The sequence below is a fragment of the Bubalus bubalis genome, chromosome 2 (assembly GCF_019923935.1).
Source record: "Bubalus bubalis isolate 160015118507 breed Murrah chromosome 2, NDDB_SH_1, whole genome shotgun sequence".
NCBI lineage: Eukaryota > Metazoa > Chordata > Mammalia > Artiodactyla > Bovidae > Bubalus > Bubalus bubalis.
In genome coordinates this window covers 57,141,737-57,150,849 of record NC_059158.1, presented here as the reverse complement: position 1 = coordinate 57,150,849, position 9,113 = coordinate 57,141,737, and the positions used below count along the sequence as shown (strand labels likewise).

General features: G+C 50.6%; 1 protein-coding gene across 1 annotated transcript in view; it reads left to right on the top strand.

The window, feature by feature from the left end:
• The first annotated feature begins 1,721 nt into the window (after positions 1–1,721).
• The window catches only part of MYO7B (myosin VIIB), a 107,067-nt gene continuing 99,675 nt past the window's right edge, over positions 1,722–9,113 (top strand). Inside the window, exon 1 of the mRNA XM_006047410.3 lies at positions 1,722–1,985. The gene's annotated coding sequence lies outside the window, so the exon portion shown is untranslated. The remainder of the gene's footprint in view (positions 1,986–9,113) is intronic.

The window sequence follows — 9,113 nt, the reverse complement described above, 5'->3', positions numbered from 1 at the left end:
CAACTCAATGGACATGAGTTTGAGCAAGCTCTAGAAGATGGTGAAGAACAGGGAAGCCTGGTATGCCTCAGCCTATGGGGCTGCAAAGAGTCAGACACGACCGAGAGACTGAACCTTTGTCCTGGGCTGCTTGATTGCAAGGATGAGAAACGCCTTCAAGCTGTCTCAACAATGGAGTGTGTAGCAGCAGGAAGCTGGGCTTCTGCAGAGCCCACAGCAGGACCCACAGAAAGCTCAGACAGCAGTGGCCACTGTCTCTCTCCAGGGCCACATGATTGCTCCCCCATGGCTCTTCAACTTTACCCTTTTCCCTTCCACCAGCATTTGGTTCCCATCTCTCAAAGAGGCTCAAGGTCAGGGTTGTCACCCTGCTGTGGCCTCAGTCCTATTTAGAAGATTATAGGGACTTCCTCGGAGAAGGCAATGGCACCCCACTCCAGTACTCTTGCGTGGAAAATCCCATGGATGGAGGAGCCTGGTGGGCTGCAGACCATGGGGTCGCTAAGAGTCGGACACGACTGAGTGACTTCACTTTCACTTTTCACTTTCATGCATTGGAGAAGGAAATGGCAACCCACTCCAGTATTCTTGCCTGGAGAATCCCAGGGACGGGGGAGCCTGGTGGGCTGCCGTCTATGGGGTCGCACAGAGTCGACTTAGCAGCAGCAGGGACTTCCTTGGGGGTCCAGTTGCTAAGACTCTGCGCTCCCAATGCAGGAGTCCCGGATTCCATCCCTGGTCAGGGAACTAGATCCCACATGCCACAACTGAGAGTTAGCATGCCACAATGAAAAATCCCACATGCCGTAACTAAGGATCTCACATGCCACAACTAAGATTGAGTGCAGCCAAATAAACAAATAAATATGACAGCTAGTTCCCACACCTCTGCCTGCCAAGTCCTGGGAAAGAGAGGGAACCTGATGGGCTCCTGCTGGGTCACCGAGGAGTACCCCTGAGGCCTCTCCTTGCCCAGGGAAAGTGTTGCAGTCAGCAGGCATCTCCTATGAACTCATTTTCCATCCACCTTCAAAGACCTCACCATTGCTTCCAGGGACTGCCTGTCCCCTCCAACCTGGCCTCTCCCAGGGTGCACTGCTGCATGCTCTTTACTTCTGAAGGATCTGAATTTGCCTCATTGCAAAAATCCCCCTTTATTCAAGTCCCAGCCCAAGTCAGCCCCCTCTGATCCCAGGGACTGTACTGGGAATCCAGGTGCCCCAGTAGCCTTCAGCTCTGGTGCAAGGCTCCCTGGCCTCTCCTGTGGGTGCTCCCAACTAGGACAGGGGGTTTGGGAGTAGAACTCCTGCATAGGCAGCCTTGGAGTTCCCGTGATCCCTGGAAAGATGCTCAGCTCCCTGGATGGATGGGCACCAGGGGATTTGGCTGGTTGTAGGTGCCCACTCCAGTACTGTTGCCTGGAAAATCTCATGGATGGAGGAGCCTGGTAGGCTGCAGTCCATGGGGTCGCACAGAGTCGGACACGACTGAGCGACTTCACTTTCACTTTTCACTTTCACGCGTTGGAGAAGGAAACGGCAACCCACTCCAGTGTTCTTGCCTGGAGAATCCCATGGACGGAGAAGCCTGGTAGGCTGCAGTCCATGGGGTCGCACAGAGTCGGACACAACTGAAGCAACTTAGCAGTAGCAGCAGCAACAGGTGCACAGAATCAAGCTCTCATGGCCCACAGAGACTCTCTGACGAAGAGGCCAGGGTTAAAGATTGGACCGATCTGAGGCTCTGCTAGCTGGGGCCGCAGGAGCCCTGTGGGAGTGGGTGTGACTGGAGCTCAAGGACAAAGTCCTGTCATAAATTACGTGGGCCCAGAGGACTCGGCCATTTCCTCTTGGGGCCCTTCCTCCTCTTCCTACTCTTTTGTGCACTCCAACACACCCAGAGTCCTGGCACTGCCTTCTGCCCAGCTCATTACGGAGAGCCTGGGTGGAGGGGAAGGCAAGCAACAAGACCCCTACCCTGACAAGGTAAGGGCACTTCCGGGGCCTTCTCTGTGGGCTGGTTGCCCCGAGCCTGTGTTCTGCCAGCTGGGAGGGTGGGAGGAGGGTGTTCGGGCAGGGGTGGGTTGGGAGTCACAGCCTTGGGAAAGCACTGCAGGGAACAAGGTGATGAGGAGGGAGCGTGCGAGCCCTTTCAGGAGCCTGAACTCCAGCCCAGAGAGCCATCCCAGCAGCCGCAGGGCTGCTGGGGCCCGAGCAGGAGGAGGGGGTGTGCTGGGCTTCTGCTCCAGGAAGGCAGGTGCAAGAAGAGTAGAGGGGGTGGCAGAGTGGGGGTGCCTTCCCCCAGAAGGGGGGCCTCAGGGTGGCCTCAGGAGGTGTGAAGCCTCGGCCCCGAGGCCCGGGTACCGGGTAATGTCAGCCGTGTCATATGTGCCGTTTCCCCGCACTTGGGGTGTTATTGCCTCTGTTTCATGGACGAGGACACTGAGGTCCATGAGAGATGAAGTGCCCACAGGAAGAAGCAAAGGGGGATTTGATGCCCAGGCCCAGGCTGACCTGAGTTACCACCTACCTTCTTGGACAATTGTGGACAAGTGTGTTCGTCACCTCTGAACAGCTTGGGCCCCAGAGTGAGGCAGGACCCTGCCTGCCAGGCCTCAAAGCCTCCCCTGGGTGGGGTGCTGGGCTGTGGCGGGACGGCGTTCTGAGAGGAGGAACACTCCCCGGCTCTCCCTCGAGCTGTCAGAGTGCTGGGCACTGTCCTCACCTCTCACAGGAGGGAATCTGACACAGACACAGGCTGGGGTGAGGCCCATCCTGAACCTCCTAACCCCACAGCCAGGCCTTCCCCTCAGTCTCCACTCTTTAACTCTGGACTTAAACGTTGTCCCAACCTGAACTCCATTCAGGGTTTTATTTTGAAGAAAACCAAAACTCTGTGTGCAGCTATCGGCCTGGAGCACAAGCCCCCAAGGAACCTTTGTTTAGAGCCACTCAGTTCAGTGACACCCCTGTCTCTCTGAATCCACTGGGAGCTGAACGCTGGCCCCACTGCCTTCTCCCAGGGGAGCTGTCCGTGTGGGTGTTGGGCCCTGCTGCACCCCCACTTCAAAACGGCTTACAGTGGGGGTGGGAGTTACAGCTCGATGTAAGGGTGACGCAGCGGGGGTGAACATTTCCCAATTTCCCAGCTACATTCTTATAACTGAGTGCTTTTCATGTCATATGAAGGCCCTGGCTTCTACAGTCTCAGTCCCCGTGACAAGAACAGCAGGAATTACAGGACATTTTTCACAATAGAGGACATTGAGATGAAGGAGGGTAAAATCCTTTGCCCAAAGCCACTGGAGATGAGCGCCATGAGGGCACAGGTTGGACCTGCTCAGTTTCTCAGGCCCCTGCAGCCACCCACGGCCTAGAGGAGAGGAGGCCCTGGGCAGAGAGCTGTACGGGGGAGTGGAGTCATGAGTGGCAGAAATAGAGGTTGGGACAAAGGCATGTTTTCTAGTCGATTTTCATGTTACACTCTCTTGTCTTCCCCCTCAATTAATCAAGCAGAGTGTATCTCCTTTCTGCACTGCTGGGTGAGTGAGGTGAGGCTGTGCCAAAGAGAAGTCACCCACCTGGGGGCACAGACCTCAGGCATCAGGAAGTCAGAGGTGGAGATGTCTGGGGCCGAGGACGGGTGGGGAAGGGGACGGATTGAAGCAGGCTGCGAAGGCAAGGATGGCTTGATGACGATGCTGGAGGGCTAGGATGCCCAGGCTGAGCAAACAACATTCTAAAGATGCAGAGGAAAGAAAGTACAAGTCCAGCCTGGGTACTACTGGCTCCTGGCAGGACCCCAGTGCAGGCGTAAGGAGGCTGCAGGAAATGCTCTTTCTGTGCTGAGAATGGCATTCTCTTCTGTACTAATACAGTAGCCACTGGCCACACAGGGCTACAGAGCCCTGAAAGCGCAGCCAGCAGGCCTGAGGAATTTTTAATTTTAACTAAGACTAATTTAAATTTCCGTGGCCACATGTAGCTGTGTGCTGTGCTGTGCTCAGTGTCTGACTCTTTGCAACCCCATGCACTGTACCTGCCAGGCTCCTCTGTCCATGCGATTCTCCAGGCAAGAAGACTGGAGTGGGTTCCCATTTCCTATGCTAGGGGATCTTCTCAACCTAGGGATAGATCCAGTGTCTCTTGCATCTCCTGCACTGGCAGACAGGTTCTTTACCACTGCACCACATGTGGCTGGTGGCTACCATATTGGACCTTGCAGATCTAGAGAGCAGAGCATGTCAGACTTGGCAGAGAGGTGAAGTGTAATAAACAAACAGAACCAAACAGGCGTGGGTTCAAATCCTGACTCGGCCACTTACCAAGGGTGGTACCGGAAGCCTCAGTTTCTTCAACTTTCAGATGGAACCACATCACTTACCTTGCAGCATTACTGTACAGATTAAACGAATGAACTGCTATTTTAAAACTCTAAATAAGTATATTATGAGCCCCTCCTCTGTTTTGGGGGCCAGAGATGGAGTGCTGAGGGGGTACAGAGAGGGGCCATGGCACAGTGGGGTACTGGCATGTACATGTGGATGTATCTGTCAACTTCTCCCTCATCCATCTCCTGCCTTATTCTAAAGGTAAACAAGAGCCTTTTGAGATAGCTTACAGAGATACCTGTAATGCAGAGGAATCAAAATTGAAATGAGAAACCAAAATGAAGGAAAATTAAGGTAAACATGATGCAGCTGGAAAAAGTTTCATAGAAAAGTTCCCATCTATTTGCTAGACAAAGCTACCAAATGTATTCTGGGATTTCTGGCAGATAATCAGAAATAAAATACAAGCAGTGACAAGAATAATAATGTCCTCAAATTAAGAACAAGACCATTTCTGAGAAGAAGCACTGATGGGATACCAGGAAGGGGATATCAAATAAGGAAATGCTATTGACAAAAAAAAAAGTAAATTCAGGAGGGCTTCTCAAGGGCCATCCCTGCTAAGATCTCTCCAGGCAGGCTGACAGCATCTTGCCAAAGTGAATCTCAAGAAAAGAAATGTTCTCTGGACAGGTATAAATGATGGGTTTCAATTCAGGGTGGTGAATGCCCTTCCTGAGGGCTGGCCAGGGTCTTCTGGGACCAGAGAGTGACAGATAATAGGTAGGATGGCTGAGAACAGCATCAGGGAGGCTGCAAGGGGACTCTTTTTTTTTAAAAAAAAAATTATTTTTATTTTAACACCAAAAATATTTTGTATTTGGGTATAGCCGATTAACAATAGTGTGATAGTTTCAGGCGAACAGTGAAGGGACTCAGTCATACAAATATGTGTATCCATTCACCCCCAAACCTCCCTACCATCCAGACTGGCACATAACTGGCACATGGAGCAGAGTTCCTTTTGCTATACAATAGGTTTTTGTTGGTTATCCATTTTAAATATAGCAGTATGTACATGACCTTCTGAAAGCCCTTAAGTATCTGCAAGGGGACTCTTAAGCCAGATCTGGAAGAGTGGGCTGGAGATGAGGCTGGAGAGGCAGGGACTTCACCTATACCTGCAGGGAACCAGAAACCACCTGAACCCAGGTATGAGAAGGGATGAGATCAGATCAGATCAGTCACTCAGTCGTGTCTGACTCTTTGCGACCCCATGAATCGCAGCATGCCAGGCCTCCCTGTCCATCACCAACTCCCGGAGTTCACTGAGACTCACGTCCATCGAGTCAGTGATGCCATCCAGCCATCTCATCCTCTGTCGTCCCCTTCTCCTCCTGCCCCCAATCCCTCCCAGCATCGATTTAATTCACTTACTCATGACTTTGCAGAGGACTGGAAGGCTTGGTGAGTTCCCCACAGGTGCATTGGCCCTCAAGAGTGGGAGCAGAGCCCTGCTGGGAAGAGAGATTCCCCTGGGAGCAACTCTTCACCAGAGTCAGCCTGCCATCTCTGACTTCCTGGGAGGGAACAGGACCCAGGCTCTGGGGGAGCCAGTTCTTGCATTGTCTCACACTGCAGGGGCTTTGGCAGTGGGGGTGGCCAGCCCCTGTGCCCACTAGAGGAAGATGGGAAGGAGGACTGAAACTTTATATCCCCACCCTGGGCCACCTGGGCAGAAGAGAAAGGGCCCTAATAAGGACCCAGGAGTATCGTGTCTCCAGGTCGGGGCACCTCTGTATACCTCCTGGGTGGCCAGTAACAGGTATTCCTGGCATCCTGCCATCAGCTCCTCCATGCCCCTCTGTCACTGAGCTTGGTGGCTGATCTTTGCAGGTAGTCATCACTGCAGGAAAGGGATGGAACTGATTTCAGGCCAATGGACAATCCTGTGAACAGTGAAATAAACAATAGAAGCAATCTCTGGATATGGAAAAGCCCATCTCTCTCTGCTCCCTATCCCGATTCCCCTTCCAGGAAAAACCACTGTCAATGGCTTAATGTAATTACCTATAAAAAGGATGTATATATCCCAAATATATCTTATATTTTAAAACAAAAATGGCAGTCTTGTGCTCATGCTAACCCGTGTCTGACTCTTTGTGACCCCATGGCCTGTAGCCTGCCAGGCTCCTCTGTCCATGGGCTTCTCCAGGCAAGAATACTGGAGTGGGGTGCCATTTCCTCCTCCAGGGGATCTTCCCAACCTGGGGACTGAACCCGAGCTGCCTGCGTCTCCGGCATTGCCAGTTGGACTCTACTACTAAGCCACCTGGGAAGTCCATGGCAAAAATGGCATAATTGTATAAAATATAGCTTGTTTCTATTACATAGTCATATATCAATATGTATGTAGATGGAACCGTATGAAACTGCCAATGTTTGACTTTCCTGATGTCTGGACTGGGTGGTCCAGCACAGATTCCTTATCGCCTGCTGGATGGTTCTGACTTCCAGAGCAGTGGCCCTTTCTGCCTTCACCAGCCCATGCAGGCTGTTTTCCTTGGAGTGAAGGATTCCAGGCTAGGGACCTTAGGCTCGGGGTTGGCAGGGAGGAGTGGAGAATAGGCAGTTAGCTGGTGGCATAGCATACCTTCCAAGGTTCTCATTCTGTTACCCAATCCTTTCTGCCCAAGAATGCTCGCATACCTGCCTTGGGAAATGCTTTTTAGTCCTCCAGGAGAGGGCTCCTTCTGGACTGGCAGCTCATAGACCATAGTCTCCATTTGGGTTTTGCCTTTTAGACCCTGATCTCCTGAAATATGCCACCCTCACCACCTAGCACACAGCCCTTTGTCCTTTTTGGTCCCTGCAGCACTTTGATTTTCTCCCCAGATCTACCTTCCCACGCACCTTTTAGCATTTCTTACCACTCCCGCTACACACACTCCACTTCAATGATGCCCCAGAAATGCATGTGAGTGGTGCGGCTTTAGACTTCCAAAAGCTCTGAGGAGGTCTTTGGGAACCAGCAGCTTATCCTTCTACACTCAAGTTATAGTCATCGCCATTCTGATTCTTAAGATTAGGCAGACTCTGGGTCCAGTGCAGGACACTGATCCCCACATTCTCATACTGACCAGCCTCAGAGCTGGACAAGGGGGCCTGAGCTAAGAAGAAACATCTCACTTCAAAAGGGCAGGGACTTGCAAATACTCCTGGGCTTCACCTCATAGGCAACCCCTTACCTGCCTTCCTGGGATGGATACCAGGCTGCTTCCATCCTCCTGGTAGCTATTCATCCACCCACCCACTCATCTATCCATCCATCCACCCACCCACTCACACATTTATCCATACATCCATTCACCCATCCATCCATCTCTTCATCCATCCATCCACTCACCCACACATTTATCCATACATTTACCCATCCATCCATCCATTATTCAGCAAACATTTTGTGAATTCTTTATGGAATGAGTAAGGCAAGGTTTTGCTCCTAAGTATCTCACAACACAAAAAGCAGAAGTAAGTGATGATACAAAAAGAGCTGCTGCATGTGAGATGTGTGTGCCTGTGTGTGAGTACATGTGTGCATGTATATGTGTTCCTAACTCATTTCCGATCAAGTACAGAGACACAGTACTTGACTCAGTCAGTCTCTCCCATCAGGAAGCTTCCATAAGCCTCTTATCCTTCTCCATCAGAGGGCAGATAGACTGAAAACCACAATCACAGGAAACTAACCAATCTGATCACATGGACCACAACCTTGTCTAACTCAGTGAAACTATGAACCATGCCATGTAGGGTCACCCAAGTTGGATGGGTCATGGTGGAGAGGTCTGACAAAATGTGGTCCACTGGAGAAGGGAATGGCAAACCACTTCAGTGTTCTTGTCTTGAGAACTCCATGAACAGTACAAAAAGGCAAAAAGATAGGACACTGAAAGATGAACTCCCCAGGTCGGTAGGTGCCCAATATACTACTGGAGATGAATGGAGAAATAACTCCAGAAAGAACAAAAAGAGAGCCAAAGCAAAACAACACCCAGCTGTGGATGTGACTGGAGATAGAAGTAAAGTCCGATGCTGCAAAGAGCAATAGGAACCTGGAATGTTAGGTCCATGAATCAAGGCAAATTGGACGTGGTCAAACAGGAGATGGCAAGAGTGAACATCGACATTTTAGGAATCAGTGAACTAAAATGGACTGGAATCGGTGAATTTAACTCAGATGACCATTATATCTACTACTGTGGGCAAGAATCCCTTAGAATAAATGGAATAGCCATCATAGTCAACAAAAGAGTCTGAAATGCAGTACTTGGATGCAATCTCAAAAATGACAGAATGATCTCTGTTCATTTCCAAGGCAAACCATTCGGTATCACAGTAATTCAAGTCTATGCCCTGACCAGTAATACTGAAGAAGCTGAAGTTGAACAGTCCTATGAGGACCTACAAGACCTTCTAGAACTAATACCCCCAAAAGTTGTCCTTTTCATTATAGGGGACTGGAATGCAAAAGTAGGGAGTCAAGAAATACCTGGCGTAACAGGCAAATTTGGCCTTGGAATACAGAATGAATCAGGGCAAAGGCTAACAGAGTTTTGCCAAGAGAACGCACTGGTCATAGCAAACACCCTCTTCCAACAACACAAGAGAAGACTCTACACATGGACATCACCAGATGGTCAGACTGATTATATTCTTTGTAGCCAAAGATGTAGAAGTTCTATACAGTCAGAAAAAATAAGACCAGGAGCTGACTGTGGCT